Raw genomic sequence first — 24,756 nt, forward strand, 5'->3', positions numbered from 1 at the left:
AGGAAATTCAGCTTCTGCCAGTGTAAATCCATTTGGAATTTTGACTGACTGTCGTTATCTCCAGAGTGGCTTGCCCACCTTCTCTTCTGCCTTGTTGTTGTTCTTCTACACTAGCACCTTTGTTTTTTTGTGTGTGTCAGAAATCAAAAATAAAACATTTATAAAGTGGCTTGAAACTTCTTCCCTTTGAAGCCTTATACCACAGAAGGGAGGGGAAGGGGAAGTGGGGGAGGAAAGTCTTCTTTGGATAGGAAGGGAAAATAACTACATGGGCTAAGAAGGGAAGGGAAACTCTTTACAGAAGGGAAAAATAACCTTACAATATGGCTGGCATTCACCACCTTAACCAAGTGATTAAACTTAGGATCACTATCAGGTACTCCCTCACTTGGTACAGTAGAACTACATAACATCATCTCTAGTTGTATTATTGCCAGAAATGAGGAAATAATCAGAGAAGTTGTAATGTGGGGTATTTGATAAGACACTTGGCCTGCACTTGTAAAAAAAATACTGACATGAAAAACAAAAGCAAAGATGAGACTTTTTTTTTTTTTTTTTTTTTTTTTTGTGGTATGCGGGCCTCTCACTGTTGTGGCCTCTCCCGTTGCAGAGCACAGGCTCCGGATGCGCAGGCTAAGCGACCATGGCTCACAGGCCCAGCAGCTCCGCGGCATGTGGGATCTTTCCGGACCGGGGCACGAACCCGTGTCCCCTGCATCGGCAGGCGAACTCCCAACCACTGCGCCACCAGGGAAGCCCCTAGTTAGTTAACTTTTTAAAGGCTGTTTCCCGTGAATTCGAAGTAATAATAGTACTTACCTCATAGAGTTGTTGTGAGGATTAAATAAAGTAATATGTGCAATGTACTTAGGACAGTATCTGGAACATAGTAAACACAATTTAAGTGTTAGGTGTGATTTTATTATTATTGTTATTATTAAATAAAATTATGCATGTTAGTAACCAGTTCCTGGCACAGGGTTAATTGCAATTCTAGTCACTAGTAGAATGTGTATAGGATAAATGTTATTAACCAAGTTGTATTTTTATACCTCTGCACCTAGGTATAGGGAACATAAAACCTTTGAAGTTGTATTAATGTATGTAGATGAGCTATATAATTCACTTAGGTCTTTTCCCCATTGTATCATTTTTGATTACATATTATATATCATTCCTAATCTACTCCTCAGTTTATTCATTTTATCATTAAAAATAAGAGTGAAGAAGACATTCTGTGTTAAGAATCTGTAGTCAGAAGAGAGGGAAGGAGGTAGTGTTAGTTAAATCTCTGAAGAAACAGGATATCATAGAAGGAAGCTATAAAGATGCCATAGGAAAGATGCAGGAATTGTGCTGGTTGCCGAATTTAGAAACATTGTCTGTTTAACTTAGTTTCTTCAGGAAATTGTGTGCAACCTGAGGATGCTAACTAAGCTTCCGTTACAGGTGTAAAGAATAAAAAACTGCCTTCTCTGTTAAAATTTTATTCCGAGGGATATTGTAAAGCCATCGAAGCATCAGGACTGACAGACTAGAAATGCATTCAAGTGAAGGCTCATTAATCTTTAAGAAGAAGAAAAGCAAACATGTGTCAGATGGGGCTTCCCTAGTGGCGCGGTGGTTGAGAGTCCGCCTGCCGATGCAGGGGACATGGGTTCGTGCCCCGGTCCGGGAAGATCTCACGGCTGGGCCCGTGAGCCATGGCTGCTGAGCCTGCGCGTCCGGAGCCTGTGCTCTGCAACGGGAGAGGCCACAACAGTGAGAGGCCCTCGTACCGCAAACAACAACAACAACAACAACAAAAAACCGTGTCAGAGAAGCAGTGTGGATTTGCAATATTAAAATGCCAGTGTCTTTAATTATTGTCATAAAGGACAATGGGAAATAATTTAAGAATGAACATCACTTACATATTTCTTTTAAGGTTAGGATAGTTACGCATTAAATCAGATGTTTTTAGTGACGATAACCTAACAAGTAGCTAACTGTAATTTTAAGTGAGGCTTAACTTTAGTGACTTTATTAAAAATTATGTAGCTGTGCATTGATTGGATTGATTTCACTAGAGAAATTGCTCTACAGGTGCTTACAAGTGCTGTTATTAGTGCTAATTAATAATGATTTGAACCTTTTTCTTTTAATTGGCTTTTTTTTTAATAAAAAGAGAATTCCTGTAAAAACTCTTACATTTTCCCTATTTTCTGTATTCTTTGTGTTTCTTATAAATTGGCAAGGGACTAACTTTGCATATGGTCTGTTATTTTTGGAATAAGAGACTTTTTTTTCCTCTCTTCTTTCTGGTCTGCTTCTCTAACCTTTAACCACCCTGTTAACAGATGTTCATTTTATCCTTCTGCTCCGTCATTTTGAATAACTGTTTTTGAAAAAGGCCATCTTCTAACAGTGACTTAAATTTTCTTATGACAGCATCATTTAGGATTGTATAACTCTTATTCATCATGACAATTTTGATTTTTGAAGTTCCTTTTATCTTTTTGATTGAGTTCATATCCGTATATAATACTGGATGGAAAGCCTGTCCTTACATTTTAGGTTATTGGATGATCATCTCTTCCAGACTGCTTAGCTTAATTTTTAGTTGGTTGACAATACCTTATGAAGCAGATAAAGCAGGTGTCTTTTACCTGAGGGAACTTTAGTGTAGGGATCCACAGATTTAGGTGCACTTAACAGATTTGGGTTCAGACTATAGATTTGCCTTGTGGTGCTGTTGGACAATTTACTTAACCATCTGAGTCTCAGTTCCTCAACCTTAAAATGGAGACTGATCATATGCTTTTTTTTTTTTTTTTTTTTACCTTGTAGGGCTGATGTAAATATTAAAGTAGATGATTAGTGTAAAGTGTCGTGTACAGTCTGTGGAACATAGGGGTCAAAAATAGAGGCTTAACTGCCAAGGTGATCATTTTACCGGATTGGTCATGTAATTGTGTATGATACAGCAGCAGTGTTTACAATTTATATGAGCAGTTTCCTTAAATGAATTATCTGGGAATAAAGCACCTTCAGGATGTATTGTGGTCAGCATTTCAGTTGAAGCACACTCTTAAGAGCTTGAATTTGATTCTCAGCAACCAAAGGGTACACAGTAGCTGTGATCTTAGCATCTACTTGCCTATAGCCTGGTAGAGAGATAGCCCTATGGCAAGTTGTCTGTTATAAGTTATGCGTCTAGCTGTGCTGCAGCTATGGAGAATGATGAGGAGCTGTTCATATGGCCCACTAGAAGTACCAGGACAGAATCATAATTGGGTCGTTAGTCATTTATTCATTTGACAAATGTTTGAGAGCTTACTGTCCAGGCACTGTGTCATGCACTAGGAATACAGCAGAGGACAAAACACGATATCTGCCTTCAAGGAACATGTAGTTACAAAACTGGTAAGTGGTGAAACATAAGGCAAAACTGGTGTAATGTAGTGTACTGTAATCAGCCCAAGCTTGCCAAATGGTTGAGGAGTAGAGGTGGAGGTCAAGATTGGGGAAGGCTTCCTACCAGAGGTGCTGTTTAAGCCGAGTGCCTAGTGAGGGTAGAGGGTTTAAGAAGTTAAGGATGGTATTTTGAAAATTTCATTCCACGAGTTCAGCATCTTATTTCTTATATATTTTTTTAATTTTATTTATTTATGGCTGTGTTGGGTCTTCGTTTCTGTGCGAGGGCTTTCTCTAGTTGCGGCAAGTGGGGGCCACTCTTCATCACGGTGCGTGGGCCTCTCACTATCGTGGTCTCTCTTGTTGCGGAGCACAGGCTCCAGACGCGCAGGCTCAGTAATTGTGGCTCACGGGCCCAGTTGCTCCGTGGCATGTGGGATCCTCCCAGACCAGAGCTCGAACCCGTGTCCCCTGCATTGGCAGGCAGATTCTCAACCACTGCGCCACCAGGGAAGCCCCTCAGCATCTTATTTCTGGGAATAGGTTATTGAGTAAGCATGCTTGAATCTAATTTCCAGCAGAAAAGTGGGAAATCAGATTTCAGAGATCCTTTCTTTCTCTCCATATTATCGGGCATGGGGAGTAGACCTAACTTTGTGCTCTGGAAAGACAAAGGTCCAGGATCACTCTTGGAAGCTGATGGCCTTCTCTCTCATGGAATTTTAGAACATTACCAGCAATGTATGTATTGAGTTTTTAAAATTTGGTTACAGTAAATATTTGTTGACTGAGTAGCAAATGGGATTGGCATGGTTCTGGTCTGTAGCCCAACTTCAGCCTTAAGATCTGAGAGGCTCAGAGATTGGGTGAGCTAGTAGATAGTACTTAGAACATTGGGCTTTGGAATCAGTCAGTTGACTTAGTAACATTGGTTATTAAACATAAATAAACATGAATTCATATCTTGGCTCTGTCACTCACCCTATGGTATTGGTCAGTTAACTTAATGTCTCTGTTAAGCACTTCAAAGACATTCTTATTTAGTTTGAAAACAATTCTTGTTGAAGCAGATGATTCCTCAGGGATGAGAAACCCAAGACTCAGATGAGTTACATGCTTATTCTTTTATACATATATATGTGTGTGTGTGTGTATGTATAAATGTGTATATATACAAATATATATATGCGTATGAGGGAGAATTAGTTTTACACTTTGGTTGGGATGAAGGAAGCCTTCCTGGAGAGGTAGCTTTTGAGATCGGTGGGCCTTTTTGGCAGATGCTTTACAGCATAGTGAGTCACAAAGAGCTCCAGTTCTGTAGACAGGTGGTCTGGTTTGAATCCTGGCTTTGCCACTGACTAGCTGTTTGATCTCAGATAAGTTATTTCACTCCTTTGGACTATTGTTTCCTCTGTAAAATCGATATAGTCACATCTCTCGCAGAGGGTTGTTTTTTTTTTTAACATCTTTATTGGAGTATAACTGCTTTACAGTGGTTTGTTAGTTTCTGCTGTATAACACAGTGAATCAGCTATACATATACATACATCCCCATATCTCCTCCCTCTTGCGTCTCCCTCCCACCCTCCCTATCCCACCCCTCTAAGTGGTCACAAAGCACCAAGCTGATCTCCCTGTGCTGCGGCAGGGGGTTTTTGAGGATTAAATGAAGTGATGCATGTAAGATGCTTAGCCAAGTGCTTGGCGTACAGCAAGCACTTGCTATTATTACTGTGGCAACAAGCTCATGGTACTGTACTACTGTCTCTTGAGTTCAGGACTCACTGTCATTGGTTCGATTGGAAGGGTAAACTCCCATAATATAACACTGTACTTTTCAGAGTACTTCCGCAACTGTTAGTCAGTTGATCCTCACAGTAGCCTTGTGAGGCAGGCATATAGGGCAAGAGGTATTATTTTTCAGGAAGCAGAATCCACAGGGCCAGGGGAAAGGCCTTTATAGCTGTTAGTGGCCATTCCAACATTATAGCCCTGGTCTCCTGACTTACACTCTGCTTCTTTTTCTTTAGTTTTCTGTGAAATAGAAGTCATTCAGCAGACCTGAGTTTGCATTTAATCACTGACATTTACTGGTTACATGATCTTGTCAGAGTTATTTGAGTCTGTTTTACCGTCTGTCAAGTGATGAAACTTTGAACCACACAGGATTGTCTGTCATGCTAAATTTACTTTGCGTAATGCTTTATAAGAATTGCTTTGTGCAAACTACTATATATAAAATAGATAAACAACGAGGTCCTACTGTATAGCACAGGGAACTGTGTTCAATATCTTGTAATAACCTATAATGGAAAAGAATATAAAAAAATATGTATGTATAACTGAATCACTTTGCTGTGTACCAGAAACTAACACAGCATTGTAAATCATCTATCCTTCAATTAAAAAAAAAAAAGAATTGCTTTGTGTAATGTTGTAGGGGAATGTGTATTAAGATGCAAGTTTATTCACTAATTGTTATCTTATTTGCCTAGTGATAATGCCGGTAAGAAATATTCCTATTTCAGTATTGCCTTTAATGTTCTTATCCTGCTTTTTAAGGGTAATATCTTTGATAGTGATGTGAGGACTCCATCTTGGGAAAACCTAGGAGACCTAAGAGTGTTTTGATGGGTTTATAATAACACTTCACAAAATAATTGAATTCATTTTTCACATTATTACTTGCATTGCTTGGTCTTTCCCTTTTGTGTGTCTCTGTCTCTCTGTTTCCCTTTCTCTCTCTCTCTCTCTCTCTCTCTCTCTCAGCTTAATATTACTCAGATGGTTGAGCGCTTTAAAGCTTTTCAGCTAATAATAAAGTACATCATTTAGAAGTTTGAAGTTTGTTTCCCACTGGAAATTCACACAAGGGGATGCTTTTTACATATGAAGATCATTCTTCATGAGTGTTTATCAGTTATTTATATACTGTCTTCCTTGTGAACCTCTGTCAGAGGTAGGTGAATATGTAGTTCTGTAAATACCATATTAACTGGAAATTACGAAATGTAGAAATTAAGTAGAACAAATTGTTTTTATATTCTTAATTTTTTCTTGAAACATTAAATATATACCTATGCATTTGTCTATTAAGTGGTTGAGTTGTTATGAAAACCCCAATTTTAAGTTTTCTAATAACTGAGAATATCTGCATTAAGGAAGAAATTTTGCATTTTACTTGTTCTTTTTCTGTACAGAAGGTTGGGGAAAATTGCTGAGGTTAACTTCAAAGTGTCACTTATGAGTAAGAAGACTTTTTTGAGTTGGCATCTATATTTTAAGAGCTGGTGAGAAACAAGTCATCCTGTGAAAAGTAAGGATGTTTTCTGTGGATCATGGAAGTTTTTGTTTCCTTTCCAGTATGTAGCAAGCTTAGAGCACTTACTACATTGCAGTTTCATGAATACTGTTGTACTGAATATACCATGAGTTGAGTCATAGTATGTGACTTTTACATAATAATAGGCATAATAACTTAGGATACTATATCAGAAATTCATATTTTTTGTTATCCACATTAGGAAAATAGCTTAATAACTGTTTATAGCTGAGTGGTTTTTATTTAAATAAAAAAATTATATCCCAATCAGGAAGATCAAAACTCAGTTTAGTAAAAAGTTTAACATAGGCTAAGAAGCTTTTTAAAAAATTGGATAATGTGCACAGAATTGGATAATGGATTAGACATAAACATTGTTTATGACATGCTCTCATTTGCCCATGGATAGTCTGTTTTTGTATTATTTTTAAAAATTTAATAAGCTCCTGTGAACCCACCATCAGAACAGAAGCTAGCCCTTAATAACCTACATCTTACTTTATAGGGTCCCCCAACCATCCTTATTCCAGTTCCTACCCGCAACAGAATTCACAGCTGGAATTCTGTATTCATCATTCCCTTGCTTTCTGGTTTTGTATATACCTTTATTATATCTTTATGGATTCTTAGATTCTTTTTATTCTGGTCTTAATTTTACAAAAAAGATATCATTCTATATGTAATCATTTGGGACATAGTGTTTTCACTTAATATTGTACTGCTAAGATTTATCCATATTGCTGCATGTCACTGTAGTTCCTTCACTTTGCTGAATAATAATCCATTGCATTAATATACCATAGTGTATTCATTTATTCTCCTGTGAATGGGCATTTTGCATGTTTTCCAGGATTTTGCTGTTTTGAACAATTTTGCTATGAACACGCTAATGTACACGTCGTGTCTCTTGTACGTGTGTAAGTTTCTCTTCATGTATGCTTAGGAGTAAAATCCCTGAGTAACAGAGTATGGGATTATTCGATTTGTGGAAATTATGCCAAACATTTTTTTCCCAACATCCATCATAAAAGTCCCTATGGATCTATACCCTTTCCAACACTTGGTATTGCCAGACTTCTTAATTTTTGCAGCTTTAATGGGTATAAAGTGGTTTTCATTTTTATTGGTCTTGTGGTGTTTTTTTTCCCCCCCTGTGAAATGCTTGTTTATGACTTTTTTCTGTCCACCCTCCTTTAAAAAGTCTTTATTTAGCTGCGCCAGGTCTTAGTTACAGCACACAGGATCTTCGTTGCAGCATGAGGGATCTTTTAGTTGCAGCACACGGGCTCTTAGTTGCAGTATGTGGGATCTAGTTCCCTGACCAGAGATTGAACCCGGGCCCCCTGCTGCACCGGGAGTCTTAGCCACTGGACTGCCAGGGAAATCCCTCCCCGCTTCTTCTGTGTTGTCTGCTTTTCATTTGGATTTTAAGTCATCTTGGTATATTTTTGGTACTTATGTTGTATGTATGTTTTCCAGAAGTCTTTTCAGTTTGTAACTTGTTCTTTTTTTTTTTTTTACGTCTTTATTGGAGTATACTTGCTTTACAATATTGTGTTAATTTCTGCTGTATAACAAAGTGAATCAGCTATACGTATACATATATCCCCATATCCCCTCCCTCTCGTGTCTCCCTCTCACCCTCCCTATCCCACCCCTCTAGGTGGTTACAAAGCACTGAGCTTATCTCCCTATGCTATGCGGCTGCTTCCCACTAGCTATCTGTTTTCCATTTGGTAGTGTGTATATGTCAGTGCCACTCTCTCACTTTGTCCCAGCTTACCCTTCCCCCTCCCCATGTCCTCAAGTCCATTCTCTATGTCTGCGTCTTTATTCCTGTCCTGCCCCTAGGTTCTTCAGAACCTTTTTTTTTTTTTTAGATTCCATATATATGTGTTAGCATACGGTATTTGTTTTTTTCTTTCTGACTTACTTCACTCTGTATGACAGACTCTAGGTCCATCCACTTCACTACAGATAATTCAATTTCATTTCTTTTTATGGCCGAGTAATATTTCATTGTATATATGTGCCACATCTTCTTTATCCATTCATCTGTCGATGGACACTTAGGTTGCTTCCATGTGCTGGTTATTGTAAATAGAGCTGGAATGGACATTTTGGTACATGACTTTTTGAATTACGGTTTTCTCAGGGTATATGCCCACTAGTGGGATTGCTGGGTCATGTGGTAGTTCTGTTTTTAGTTTTTTAAGGAACCTCCATACTGTTCTCCATAGTGGCTGTACCAATTTGCATTCCCATCAACAGTGCAGGAGGGTTCCCTTTTTTTTCTCCACACCCTCTCCACCATTTATTGTTTGTAGTTTTTTTGATGATGGCCATTCTAACCGGGGTGAGGTGATACCTCATTGTAGTTTTAATTTGCATTTCTCTAATGATTAGTGATGTTAAGCATCCTTTCTTTTTTTTGAATTTTATTTTATTTATTTTTTTGTACAGCGGTTCTTATTAGTTATCCATTTTATACATATTAGTGTATATATGTCAATCCCAATCACCCAATTCATCCCACCACCTCCACCACCACCACCACCACCACCACCACTACCACCACCACCACTTTCCCCCCTTGGTGTCCATATGATTGTTCCCTGCATCTGTGTCTCAATTTCTGCCCTGCAAACCAGTTCATCTGTACCATTTTTCTAGATTCCACATATATGCGTTAATATACAATATTTGTTTTTCTCTTTCTGACTTACTTCACTCTGTATGACAGTCTCTAGATTCATCCACGTCTCTACAAATGACCCAATTTCATTCCTTTTTATGGCTGAATAATATTCCATTGTATGTATGTACCGTGATGTTGAGCATCCTTTCATGTGTTTGTTGGCAATCTGTATATGTTCTTTGGAGAAATGTCTATTTAGGTCTTCTGCCCATTTTTGGATTGGGTTGTTTGTTTTTTTGATATTGAGCTGCATGAACTGCTTGTATATTTTGGAGATTAGTCCTTTGTCAGTTGCTTCGTTTGCAAATATTTTCTCCCATTCTGAGGGTTGTCTTTTTGTCTTCTTTTTGGTTTCTTTTGCTGTGCGAAAGCTTTTAAGTTTCATTAGGTCCCATTTGTTTATTTTTGTTTTTATTTCCATTTCTGTAGGAAGTGGGTCAAAAAGGCTCTTGCTGTGATTTATGTCATAGAGTGTTCTGCATATGCTTTCCTCTAAGACTTTTATAGTGTCTGGCCTTACATTTAGATCTTTAATCCATTTTGAGTTTATTTTTGTGTATGATGTTAGAGACTGTTCTAATTACATTCTTTTACATGTAGCTGTCCAGTTTTACCAGCACCACTTATTGAAGAGGCTGTCTTTTCTCCATTGTATATTCTTGCCTCCTTTATCAAAGATAAGGTAACCATATGTGTGTGGGTTTATCTCTGGGCTTTCTATCCTGTTCCATTGATCTATATTTCTGTTTTTGTGCCAGTACCATACTGTCTGGATTACTGTAGCTTTGTAGTATAGTCTGAAGTAAGGGAGCCTGATTCCTCCAGCTCCGTTTTTCTTTCTCAAGATTGCTTTGGCTGTTCGGGGTCTTTTGTGTTTCCATACAAATTGTGAAATTTTTTGTTCTAGTTCTGTGAAAAATGCCATTGATAGTTTGATAGGGATTGCATTGAATCTGTAGATTGCTTTGGGTAGTATAGTCATTTTCACAATGTCAGTTCTTCCAATCCAAGAACATGGTATATCTCTCCATCTGTTTGTATCATCTTTAATTTCTTTCATCAGTGTCTTATAGTTTTCTGCATACAGGTCTTTTTTCTCCTTAGGTAGGTTTATTCCTAGGTATTTTATTCTTTTTATTTCAATGGTAAATGGGAATGTTTCCTTAATTTCTCTTTCAGATTTTTCATCATTAGTGTATAGCAATGCAAGAGATTTCTGTGCATTCATTTTGTATCCTGCTACTTTACCAGATTCATTGATTAGCTCTAGTAGTTTTCTGGTAGCATCTTTAGGATTCTCTATATATAGTATCATGTCATCTGCAAACAGTGACAGTTTTACTTCTACTTTTCCAATTTGGATTCCTTTTATTTCTTTTTCTTCTCTGATTGCTGTGGCTAATACTTCCAAAACTATGTTGAATAATAGCGGTGAGAATGGGCAACCTTGTCCTGTTCCTGATCTTAGTGGAAATGGTTTCAGTTTTTCACCATTGGGAACGATGTTGGCTGTGGGTTTGTCCTATATGCCCTTTATTATGTTGAGGAAAGTTCCCTCTATGCCTACTTTCTGGAGGGTTTTTATCATAAATGGGTGTTGAATTTTGTCAAAAGCTTTTTCTGCATTTATTGAGATTATCATATGGTTTTTATCCTTCAATTTGGTAATACGGTATATCACATTGATTGATTTGTGTATATTGAAGAATCCTTGCATCCCTGGGATAAATCCCACTTGATCATAATGTATGATCCTTTTAATGTGCTGTTGGATTCTGTTTGCTAGTATTTTGTTGAGGATTTTTGCATCTGTGTTCATCAGTGATATTGACCTGTAGTTTTCTTTCTTTATGATATCTTTGTCTGGTTTTGGTATCAGGGTGATGGTGGCCTTGTTGAATGAGTTTGGGAGTGTTCCTCCCTCTGCTGTATTTTGGAAGAGTTTGAGTGGGATAGGTGTTAGCTCTTCTCTAAATGTCTGATAGAATTCGCCTGTGAAACCATCTTGTCCTGGGCTTTTGTTTGTTGGAAGATTTTTAATCACAGTTTCAATTTCAGTGCTTGTGATTGGTCGGTTCATACTTTCTATTTCTTCCTGGTTCAGTGTCGAAAGGTTGTGCTTTTCTAAGAATTTGTTCATTTCTTCCAGGTTGTCCATTTTATTGGCATATAGTTGCTTGTAGTAATCTCTTATGATCCTTTGTATTTCTGCAGTGTCCGTTGTTACTTCTCCTTTTCATTTCTAATTCTGTTGATTTGAGTCTTCTCCCTTTTTTTCTTGATGAGTCTGGCTAATGGTTTATCAATTTTGTTTATCTTCTCAAAGAACCAGCTTTTAGTATTATTGATCTTTGCTATCGTTTCCTTCATTTCTTTTCATTTATTTCTGATCTGATCTTTATAATTTTTTTCCTTCTGCTAACTTTGGGGCTTTTTTTGTTCTTCTTTCTCTAATTGCTTTAGGTGTACGACTAGGTTGTTTATTTGAGATTTTTTTTTTTGTTCCTTGAGGTGGGATTGTATTTCTATAAACTTCCCTCTTAGAACTGCTTTTGCTGCATCCCATAGGTTTTGGGTCATTGTGTTTTCATTGTCATTTGTTTCTAGGTATTTTTTGATTTCCTCAGTGATTTCTTGGTTATTTAGTAGTGTATTGTTTAGCCTCCGTGTGTTTGTATTTTTTACAGTTTTTTTCCTGTAGTTGTTATCTAGTCTCATAGCATTGTGATCAGAAAAGATAATTGACATGATTTCAGTTTTCTTAAATTTACCAAGGCTTGATTTGTGACCCAAGATATGATCTGTTTTGGAGAATGTTCCATGAGCACTTGAGAAGAAAGTGTATTCTGTTGTTTTTTGATGGAATGTCCTATAAATACCAGTTAAGTCCATCTTGTCTAATGTGTCATTTAAAGCTTGTGTTTTCTTATTTATTTTCATTTTGGATGATCTCTCCATTGGTGAAAGTGAGTTGTTAATGTCCCCTACTATTAATGTGTTACTGTCAATTTCCCCTTTTATGGCTGTTAGCATTTGCCTTATGTATTGAGGTGCTCCTCTGTTGGGTGCATAAATATTTACAGTTGTTATATCTTCTTCTTGGATTGTTCCCTTGATCATTATGTAGTGTCCTCTTTGTCTCTTGTAAGTCTTTAAAGTCTGTTTTATCTGATACGAGAATTGTTACTCCAGTTTTCTTTTGATTTCTGTTTGCATGGAATATCTTTTTCCATCCCCTAACTTTCAGTCTGTATGTGTCCCTAAGTCTGAAGTGGGTCTCTTGTAGACAGCATATATATGTGTCTTGTTTTTATATCCATTCAGCCAGTCTGTGTCTTTTGGTTGGAGCATTTAGTCCATTTACACTTAAGGTAATAATTGATATGTATGTTCCTATTACGATTATCTTAATTGTTTTGCGTTTGTTACTGTCTTTTCCTTCTCTTGTGTTTCCTGCCTAGAGAAGTTCCTTTAGCATTTGTTGTAAAGCTGGTTTGGTGGTGCTGAATTCTGTTAGCTTTTGCTTAAAATTAGAATCTGTAAAGATTTTAATTTCTCTGTTGAATCTGAATGAGATCCTTTCTGGGTAGAGTCATCTTGGTTGTAGGTTTTTCCCTTTCATCACTGTAAATATGTGCTGCCACTCCCTTTTGGCTTGCAGAGTTTCTGCTGAAAGGTCAGCTGTTAACCTTATGGGGATTCGCTTGTATGTTATTTGTTGCTTTTCCCTTGCTGCTTTTAATATTTTTTCTTTGTATTTAATTTTGATAGTTTGATTAATATGTGTCTTGGTGTGTTTCTTCTTGGATTTATCCTGTATGGGACTCTGTGCTTCCTGGACTTGATTGACTGTTTCCTTTCCCATGTTGGGAAGTTTTCAACTATAATCTCTTCAAATATTTTCTCAGTCCCTTCCTTTTTCTCTTCATCTTCTTGGACCCCTATAATTCGAATGTTGGTGTGTTTAATGTTGTCCCAGAGGTCTCTGAGACTGTCCTCAATTCTTTTCATTCTTTTTTCTTTATTCTGCTCTGCGGTAGTTATTTCCACTATTTTTTTTTTTTTTTTTGCGGTACGTGGGCCTCTCACTGTTGTGACCTCTCCCATTGCGAAGCACAGGCTCCGGACGGGCAGGCTCAGCGGCCATGGCTCACGGGCCTAGCCACTCCGTGGCACGTGGGATCCTCCTGGACCAGGGCATGAACTTGTGTCCCCTCCATCGGCAGGTGGACTCTCAACCACTGCGCCACCAGGGAAGCCCTATTTCCACTATTTTATCTTTCAGGTCACTTATCCGTTCTTATGCCTCAGTTATTCTGCTATTGGTTCCTTCTAGAGAATTTTTAATTTCATTTATTGTGTTGTTCATCATGCTCTTTAGTTCTTCTAGGTCTTTGTTCAACGTTTCTTGTATTTTCCCCATTCTGTTTCCAAGATTTTGGATCATCTTTACTATCATTACTCTGAATTCTTTTTCAGGTAGACTGCCTATTTCCTCTTCATTTGTTTGGTCTGTTGGGTTTTTACTTTGCTCCTTCATCTGCTGCGTATTTCTCTGTCTTCTCATTTTGCTTAACTTACTGTGTTTGGGGTCTCCTTTTCGCAGCCTGCAGGTTCAGAGTTCCTGTGTTTTTGGTGTCTGTCCCCAGTGGGTAAGGTTGGTTCAGTGGGTTGTGGAGGGGACTGGTGCCTGTGTTCTGGTGGATGAGGCTGAATCTTGTCTTTCTGGTGGCCAGGACTGCGTCCGGTAGTGTATTTTGGAGTGTCTGTGAACTTGTGGTTTTAGGCAGCCTGTCTGCTAATGGGTGGGGTTGTGTTCCTGTCTTGCTAGTTGTTTGGCATGGGGTGTCCAGCCCTGGAGCTTGCTGGTCGTTGAGTGGAGCTGGGTCTTAGTGTTGAGACAGAGATCTCTGGGAGAGCGCTTGCCGATTGATATTATGTGGGGCTGGGATGTCTCTGGTGGTCCAGTGTCCTGAACTCAGCTCTTCCACCTCAGAGTCTCAGGCCAGACAGCCGGCCGGAGCACCAAGACCCTGTCAGGCACACAGCTGCTAGTGTTGGAGGGTCTCCCGCAGAGCTGGGGGGTGGCTTTCACTCACCGCGAGGACAAGGACACTGGCAACAGAAGTTCTGGGAAGTACTCCTTGGCGTGAGCCCTCCTAGAGTCCTCTGTAACTTGTTCTTTCAACTTCCTTTAGGGTTTTTTTTTGATGAACAGAAGTTCTAGGTTTTAATATACTCAACTATATTTTATTTTATAGTCAACACTTTTGTGTCTTTACGGAATCGTTTGCTTTTCTTTTTTTCATTTTATATGCCAATATCTGTTAACATTAAAGCTGACATTTAAAGTCCTGAGATTGCACTGGTAGAATAACAGTGAAGGAAGAAGATAGTTTAGGAAAATGAAAGCAGAATGAGAAACATTTTGGCATATACCCATGTGTATGTATAACTAGTCATTGCTCATTCCCAACCCCCAACAGAAAATAAGTCATTTTAAAAAAGCTGGATTCACGTTTGTGCTTTAAACTCAGGTACCTGTGTAGGGATCACAGGTCTACTAGTCAGCGTGACTTTTCCCTAAACTCTCACCAGCCTGTGTTTCTTGAATGATTTACCCTTTCTCTGGACTTTATTATATATTTCATTTTTTTTTTCGTGTCATGGCTGTTGGTGAGAAAATGATTATGACCTTTGTGATTCATTTAGACAAATATTAAAAGGATGTTACATGAATGTGTTATTTATATTAGAAATTACTTCTAGAATTTGAAAATGGTTGGAATAAAGCTTAACCTAAAGAAATTTGTGGTAAAGCATTCTATAGTAAAACATTTTCAAAAATTATTTTTTCTATACCCTGATTTTAAATTTCAAAAAAGAGCTTCACTTAAATGCTATTCTGCTCCTCGTTCAGCTTATCAGAAGCATTGTATGACAGATACCCATATCTCCTGTCACTTCTATAAATGCACTCTGTTTTCTAGCAGATTTGAATTCTGGAATCCCTTCACCTCCAGGGAATGTCTGCGCAAGCATACACACGGACACACACACACTCATAATAGACACTATATTCTTTCACAGCTATCCTTTTACATGCAGTTTCTGCTGCTGGGAGAACTTCTTGTGCTTTATTTATTTATTATTATTTTTTTCGGTACGCGGGCCTCTCACTGTTGTCGCCTCTCCCATTACGGAGCACAGGCTCCGGACGTGCAGGCTCAGCGGCCATGGCTCACGGGCCCAGCCGCTCCGTGGCATGTGGGATCTTCCCGGACCAGGGCACAAACCCGTGTCCCCTGCATCGGCAGGCAGACTCTCAACCACTGCGCCACCAGGGAAGCCCCTCTTGTGCTTTATTAATAAGGGTATAGTTGTTGCCATCACAGAAATAACCTGTATTGGTGTAGTGCTTTACCAAGTGCTTTTATGTACATTTTCTCAACTTTAACCCTTACCTAAAGCCTATGTGTTTGGCAGGACAAGTTTTAGTCCTACTTTGGGCTGGGCTAATACTAAGGCTCAAAGTCATAAAGTCAGCACTTTCCTGGTACGTTAAGATGCTTAGTAAGTATTTATTGGATGGAGGAATGGATGAATGAATGAATGGCTGTTCTCACCCTCATGCCCTTTGGATTATATCATGGCTGCAGATTTAGTTATACCCCAGCAGAGGACTTGGTATATAGTAGAAACTAGAATGTTTATTGACTACAACTTCCGCTTCTGGCTATGTTGGAGTAATGTTCTGGACTAGCCTTCTTGCCTTAAAAAAACTGTAAAACTGGACAAAATATATGAGGCAGCTCTTTTAGCCTTTGGGCAACAGGCCTGTGGTCTTGGAATTCATGGAATGAGCCCCATGATTGACCCTGATTTCTACCTGAAAACAATTTCTTGAGCTGGGGTCCAGGCAGAGCATTGTGGCCTTACTGTTCTGAGCTCAGAATTTGGGACAGCTAAAATGTCTAGCATCTTCAGGGCAGGACCTTGGAGAAGAGGAAAGTGTGTAGGAGGGGCGCTCAGATGTTTGTGTGTGGGTCTCTTGTGAATTCTTGGCAGAGGGTTGGGCGTCCATGAATGAGAAAGACCAGAAGGGTGCCTTAGGGTTGGGAATGGAACAGAGATACTAGAGGTCGTACAGCTGGGGGATATTGGAGCTCTGGCCCAGACGGATTTGAGAGACATGATGGACACCCCAGGCAACTGATGAAACACTGGAAAGAACATGAGATAAAGCAGGGATTGGCAAACCGTGTCAGTAAAGTTTGTTAAAACATATCCACGCCCATCATTTACATATTGTCTGGTTGCTTTCAGTCTACAATGGCAAAGTTCAGTATTTGCCACAGAGACATTAGGGCCGGCAAGGCCACAATATTTACTATTCGGCTCTTTAAGAAAAAGTTTTCTGACTACTGCCCTAGAGTTAAAGCCTATTCTCGACCTTCCTATAGCAAAGCCTATGACCAAATCTAGATCTTCCTGTAACAAAGCCTATAAGGCAAAATCTGCAGGGGAGACAGAACTTGGAGGTTGAGTTCTCCCAGGTTAGGGAAACTTGGGAAGCATCTTGAACTTTCCATAGATACCCTAACAAAAGTATTACTTGACATTTTATTTAAAATTAGAATGTTTCTGAGCAGTATTGCCTCCTGTAGTGCTTTGGGACCTTTCTAACAGTGACAGTGGCTTTAGCCTACACTCTGATACTTTGCAAGTCTTTGGTTACTCCCCTGGACAAATTCTATGTAAGAATATGTCTCATTCCACTTTAAAAGAAAAACCCTGTAATCTTTCTTGATGATGGAACTTTCTAGGATCTTCTATCCAATGTCAGTATTTAGTTTAAATTGAAAAAGTTGCTAATCCCCAAAGGCTAGAACCAGAGCTAAAGTAGCTTCCGATTTAAGAGGAACAGGCAAGGTTCCTTTTGTTTCTGAATATTTACAAATTGTTTCATGCATATAGACAAAATAGAATAACAAAAAACTGGATGCCCACCACACATAGCTTTTTTTTGCATGTTAATGTTTTGCCAAATTTGCTTCACATTATTTTTCTAAGAAATAGTATCTCAGATACATACTGTGTGTGTATCCCTCCCTGATCCTGTTCTGTCCCTTCTTTTCCCAGTGATAACTACTCTTGAATCTTTTGCTTGTCGTTACGTTAGATGTTTTTATACCAACAAAGTGTGTATGTTTGTATCTATAAATTATATGTAATATTTTATGCATTTTCAAGTTTAAATAAAAGCCATCATTTTGTACATATTATTCTGCAACTATTAGCTTTTCCACTCAGCCTTTTTTTGAATTTAGACATGGTAAAATGTATCATTGTAATTCATTTACTACATGATTTGTATCTTCATTCTTTTGTTGATGGACATTTAGGTTTCCAGTATTTTGTGATTATAAACAGTGCTAAAGTGAATATTGGTGTTATCTGTCTTACTGTGTTTATATATTGGAGTTTCTCTAGATAATGTAACTGGAAATAGTATTGTTGCTTGTAGTATATCCACATCTTTGACTATCAGTTATTACTGAATTGCTTCGCAAAATGGTTTTATCCTTTTATAATTTCACTTGCTTTGGTTTGCACAATTACATCATGGGTACTCTAAAGCAGACACGTTGTACCTGAAGAAAATATGACATATGACAATCTCATTTTACTACAGATAAATTGAAAGTTGGTTGTTTAGATTCTTGATAAATTTATTCCTGTTTAAAAACCTTCTTATGGAAATGTTCAAACCTGTACAAGTAGAGAGAATCCCTGCGAACCATAGAGAAAACCTCCATCATCAATTTTCAGTAATTATTAACATATGGCAGGCCTTATTTCATTCTCCCTCATCCCCTCAACTAGATTATTTTAGAGATCACAGATTTTCATTTAATTTCATCTGTGAATACTTTAGTGTATATACTAATCTTTTTTTTTTTTTGGTACGCGGGCCTCTCACTGTTGTGGCCTCTCCCGTTGCAGAGCATAGGCTCCGGACACGCAGGCTTAGCAGCCATGACTCACAGGCCCAGCCGCTCCGCGGCATGTGGGATCTTCCCGGACCGGGGCACGAACCCGCGTCCCCTGCATCGGCAGGCGGACTTTCAACCACTGCGCCACCAGGGAAGCCCTATACTAATCTTTATATACTATATATCTCCTACCCCCCCAAAAGAAACCCACAATACCATTGTCACCACACAATACCATTATCACCCTCCAGAAATAATTCCATAATGTTATCAAATATTCAGCATTCAAATTTTGCCAATTATCTGTTTTCTCATTTTATCTACACTATTTAAAATATGATTACATTGTGAAAATATATACTTTTAAGGAATATATTTAAGCAGTGTCATATAAAATGTACTCTTAGATTTCTGGTTTTTCATAGAATCATGTTTAAACAAATGGTACCTATAAAGTAATCTAGGTGTAGTCTAACCCTTTTACTTTGTAAATGAAAGAATTGAGGCTCAGAGAGGTTGAAATTTATTTAAAATTGGCCAGCTCACTGTAGCAGAGTTGGAATTAGAAGGCAGATCTTCTGACCCTAAATCCATTGCTCTTACACTAATTACATAGTGTTGCCTGTCTCATGTTTTTCATCAGTTTTCTAAATCTGGCATTTAAGTACTTTTTCCAGTGGCTTTTCATAAATATCAGACTACTGTACTGTCTGTACAGTACTAATCTTGTGGTTTACAACAGGTTGTATTTTAAAAGGAGTTTGTGAAAGGGTTGAATTATAATATCAACACTTGTGCCAAAGATACTGAGCTGTTCTGAAAAGCTGCTTGTCTTTTCTGACCTAGATACACAGTTTCCAACTGTGGCAGAGGATGCCAGAAAGGGAGAATGAGTGCTGGCAAGAGGCTGGAAATTAAATTATTATATTACTGAGGAATCTAATATAGTTCTTCATTTTTAGCACTGTTGTATGTGAAATATTTTCTGTATTGCTGTAATACTTGGTGAATCTGTGTACTTTTTTGGCATACAAGACCTATTGTTTATTTTGCTAAGGTGAAAACAAAAAGACTTCTTTTTGTTTTAAAGTTGGTGGTTTTTAACATTACTCCTTGTTTATTACTAGATTGCAGGTTCTGAGGTCATTTTGCAAACCTAACTAATTAAGAGAAATAATCTTGTCCTTTCTGTCTTCAGATATGGTTTCTTTGTGATGCTCTGTCCTGTAGAATAACAACAAAAAGTCTTTTGGGAACCAAAGACAATATTTGAACCTTGTTTACCAAGGTGCTGGTTTTCCCTCCAGTGTTAAGTGTGCTGCAGCGGGCACAGTAGGGCAGAGAATACTGTTTCTTGGCACATTCATTACCACTTTTTTCTTTTGATCAGAATTGTCACCAGATCTGTAAATTCTAAAGATACTCTGATGACCTCTATCACAGCCATTTAGTGAGAAGGCAGTTAATAGGTACTGAGGCACATATAGTTCAGGTGCTACTTCATGTTTAATTGTGATTTAAAGGACTAGATCTTTTAAAGATCACTGTGCAAAATTAAATGTATACCTGCTCTTTGATTTGCTTGTGGACACGGTGATATGAATCGTAAAGATGCTGGAGACCCAACCCGAGTTCTAGGGATAGCTCTGCCAATGTGTGATCATAGACAAATAATTTAACATCTTTGTATATTTGTGCTTTCACATTTTAGAAGTTTAAAAAATGAAATTTATACCATTCTGTTTTTTACTACTTTTCAGGGCTGTTGTAAGCAATGAATGTGATGCTATATGAGAAAATATTTTGAGAAATTCATTTGAGTTTCTCCTTTGTGCCAGGTATTCTATGTTTGCAAAACAAAAAGTAAGCAAAAGATGTCATATGGCAATAGTAAATCCTATGGAGAGAACAGGGTCAGAGGTGTGCTGGAGGAGGGCGTGCTGTTTTATATAGGGTAATCAGGGATGGGCTTATGATAAGGTGACATTTGAGCAGACGCTTGAAGAAGTAAGAGGAGGTATGTGGATGTCAGGGGTAAACTAGCTAGGTTCCAAGGGTGCGGAATTGTGTGCCTTGTTTGAGAAATAGCAAGATACCAGTGTGGGTGGAACACAGTGTGTGAGGAGGGGAGTGATGGGGGATGAGGCCAAGAAGTTAATGGGAATCAGATTATTGGAGATTTATAGGCCATTATGAGGTGTTTACTCAGAGACCAGAAGCATTGGAAGGTTCTGAGCAGAGGAATGACATGACCTAATTTTTTTTAAATTTTAATTTTATATTGGGATATAGTTGATTTACAATGTTGTGTTAGTTTCAGGTGTACAGCAAAGTGATTTAGTTTTATTAATACATATATATCTATTCTTTTTCAGATTTTTTTTCCCATATAGGTTATTACAAAGTATTGAGTAGAGTTCCCTGTGCTATACAGTAGGTCCTTGCTGACTAATTTTTTAAAAAGTATTTTATTTGGTTGCGCCAGGCCTTAGTTGCGGCCAGTGGGCTCATTAGTTGTGGCTTGCTGGCTCCCTACTTGTGTCATGGGAACTCTCAGTTGCAGCATGCATGTGGAATCTAGTTCCCTGACCAGGGATTGAACCCGGACCCCCTGCATTGGGAGCGTGGAGTCTCAACCACTGTGCCACCAGGGAAGTCCCTGATTTTCTATTTTATATATAGTAGTGTGTATATGTTAATCTCAACTCCTAATTTTTCCCTCTCCCCCCAACCATTTCCCTTTGGTAACCATAAGTTTTTCTATGTCTGTGAGTCTCTTTATATTTTGTAAATATGTTCATTTGTATCATTTTTTAGATTCCACAATATAAGTGATATCATATGATATTTATCTTTCTGTGTCTGACTTACTTCACTTAGTATGATAATCTCTAGGTCCATCCATGTTGCTGCAAATGACATTATTTCATTCTTTTTTATGGCTGAGTAATTTTCCATTGTATATATGTACCACATCTTCTTTATCCATCTGTCTATTGGTGGATATTTAGGTTGCTTTCATGTCTTGGCTGTGACATGACATAATTTAAATTTTAAAGGGAACACTGGTTACTCTTGCTGAGAATAAACTCTAGGTGGGGAAGCAAGAGAACAAGGTAAAAGTGAAGAATTTGGTGATGGATCAGATGTGGATGTGAGAGGAAGAGAGGTGTCAAGGATGACTCCCCCAGGTTTTTGGCATGAGCTGCTGTAGGATGGGGTATTTGCCTTCTTTTGAGAGAGGGAAGACTGGGAGTGAGTAGCAAATCTCGTTTTAGTTTTGTTTTTTTGAGGGAGGAGGTCACGAGTTGGTCTGGGACACATTAAGTTTAAGATGTTTATTAGACATCTAGGTGGGTATGTTGATTGTGTACTTGAATGTGAGTCTGAAACTCAGGGTGATATAAATTTGGGAGTCCTCAGTGTACACATGGAATTTAAAGCATCAAGCCTGGATGATATTGCCAAGGGAGTGTGTGTAGAATAGTAAAGAGATTAAGAGTGAGGTGTGTGTCCAGAGGCACTCCAGCATTTAGGTTGTGGATATAAGAAAGAAGGGAGATGGCAGAGTAATTTATGAAGTAGGGGGAGAGCAAAGAGGGTAGTGTACTGGATGGGAGCCAAGGGAAGTAAAATGGTTAAGCAGGGAGCAGTCAGCTGTGTCAGCTCTTGCTGAGAAGTTGACTAAAATGAGGGCCGAGAATTGTTCACAGCATTGAACTCCATGGACGTCCTGTGGGACTTGACAAGAGCTGTTTCGGTGGAGCATCGGGGTGAGAGGCTGATTGGGGTGAATTTAAGAGAGAATGGGAGGAGAGGAAATGGAAACCAAAAGTGTGAACTCAAAGAATTATGCCTTAAGAGAGGCAGAGAATCCGGCCATGGGGAGGCAAGAGGTCAAGGAAAGTTATTCAGGAGAGTGGAGGGGGGTGATTACAGGAGTGATATTCTTGAGGGGATAGGATCTAGAGGATTTGAGTGGAAAGATTTCCATTAGATAGGAATAGGGACAGTTCAGTTGTAAAACAGGAAAGAAGGAAGAATATATGGGAAAAGATGCAGCAACGTTGATATTTTGCATGAAATAGGAAGCAGGAGGATGACCAGTTGAATGCAAGGATATTGGAAGAAAATACAGATGTGATGAGACAAGAGAAGATGTGAAATAATCATTAGGAAAGTGGGAAGTGAATGAATATTTGTTTTTTTTAATGGGGCTCCTTGGGCGTTGCAGGTGTTTAGCATCCCAGGGTACCAAATGCCAGGATTACCCACCTAGTCATTGTGACAACCAGCAAACTTTACCTCACGTTTTTAAATCCCCCAGGGTTGCAGTACCACCCCTGTTTGGGAACTGTTGATTATTGGGCCTTTTGAAGTTAAATCATGAATTTAGAAAAAGAACTGGGACTTCCCTGGTGGTCCAGTGGTTAAGACTTCGCCTTCCAATGCAGAGGGTATGGGTTTGGTCCCTTGTCAGGGAGCTAAGCTCCCACATGCCTCTCGGCCAAAAAACCAAAACATAAAACAGAAGCAATTCTGTAACAAATTCAATAAGGACTTTAAAAATGGTCCACATCAAAAAAAACCTTAAAAAAAAAAAAAGAACCAATTAGCACTATTGTGTGATTTCCCCCTCACCCCCCTGCCACATTCCAGGGTTACTGGTGGGGTATAGTTAAGAGTCTTGGGTATGATCAGGGTTGGGGTTTTGCCAGGGTAGGATAACAAAGGAAATTGCTGGTGAAAATCAGTGATAGATGATGGATTGTGTAATTTCAGTTGGATAAGGACAGAAGTGAGGGCATGCAAAGGGTGAGGGACTCTGAAAGGTGGTTGGGTTAGTAGATTATGGGTCCTGGTGGGGAGTGGGTACCTCGGGTAGGAAAGGAGATGAGAACATTGGAGGAAAAGAATACAAGGATTTTAGAAGGATCATCTATGTGGTTCTGGAAATTACTAAGAATTATGCCAGGAATTAGAGATGAACTAAGTACTAAAGTCCGTCCTGTAGGAGTGGAAGGAAGTTTGGGGGATTAATCTAAGATGGGTGAAATAAGGCAAATAAACAGTGGAAATTGTGCTTATGGAAGAAGAGTCAGAAATTGCCTGTAAGTCACTATGATGATGACAGCTGTGGAAATATATGGGAAGAGACAGTGACATTTCAGATGGAGCCTTCTTGGATTCTACAGTTAATGGCACTCTCTAAGGAAAGAGAAATCTAGGGTTGAATTCAGATTTTTATTGAGCCTCTCCTGAGTGCAGGGCACTGTAGGTGCTGTGGAGATAAAGATAAGTAATTTCATTAAGGAGCTTGTGATAAAAATAACTAAAACTGAGTAATAGAAATGTCATAAAGGAAGTTGAAAAAGGACTGGATGGCTCAAAGAAAGAAGAAATTTATATTAACCTCAAGTATTAGGTAAGACTTCCTGGAAGGGTAGATTTGAGATGGACATTTGATGAATAGAACAAGGGCAAATCATAGTGGAGTAGAGGTTGCAGTCCAGGTAAGGGAAGGGTTTAACTTGGAGCTTAGCGGTAGCACATTGTATGGTATTCTGGGGAAGATTCATTATTCTCTTTTTGGCTGGAACTACAGTGATGAGAGAAATGACAGGGACAGAATTGCATACGTGTTGTATTATGGAGGGCCTTGGTGACACCCAGTATTTGAGTGGAATGCCAGTTAAGCTATTGAGTAGTCAATGAAAGTTTTTCTAAAATTTTATTTATTACTTTATTTTATTTCATTTAATTAATTAATTAATTTGCACTGGCCTTAGTTGCAGCAGGTGGGCTCCTTAGTTGTGGCACACAGGCTTAGTTGTGGCATTCATGTGGGATCTAGTTACCTGACTAGGGGTCGAACCCAGGCCCCCTGCATTGGGAGCGCGGAGTCTTAACCCCTGCGCCACCTGGGAAGTCCCCATCATTGAAGGTTTTGAAGGGGAGCTTGATGTTGTCAAAGTAAAATTTTCCCCAAAGATGGGCTGAAGTGGGATAGAATAGTTTAGGAGAAGATAGATTCCTGTAATAGTAAAACATGGCAAAACTATTCACAGTAGTATACGAGACTTCTGTATCTTTGAGTTATAAACATCTTTAGTAGAAAAACAAAGACTGAAACTCAGGATTTCCATTCTCATGCTGTATCTCTTTTCCTGTTTTGAATTTAGACAGTTTGCCTCATTTATGTTTTCTTTACATGGCTCTCAGAACAGCACAGTCTTCGTTTTCCTAGTATCTCTCAGGCACTTCTCTGGCTAGTTGTGCCTCTTTTTCCTGTTCGTTGGTGCACCTACTCCCTTGGTGATCTTGTGGCTTTGCATACT

Source organism: Leucopleurus acutus (assembly GCF_964270905.1).
Source record: "Leucopleurus acutus genome assembly, chromosome: 7".
Classification (NCBI taxonomy): domain Eukaryota; kingdom Metazoa; phylum Chordata; class Mammalia; order Artiodactyla; family Delphinidae; genus Leucopleurus; species Leucopleurus acutus.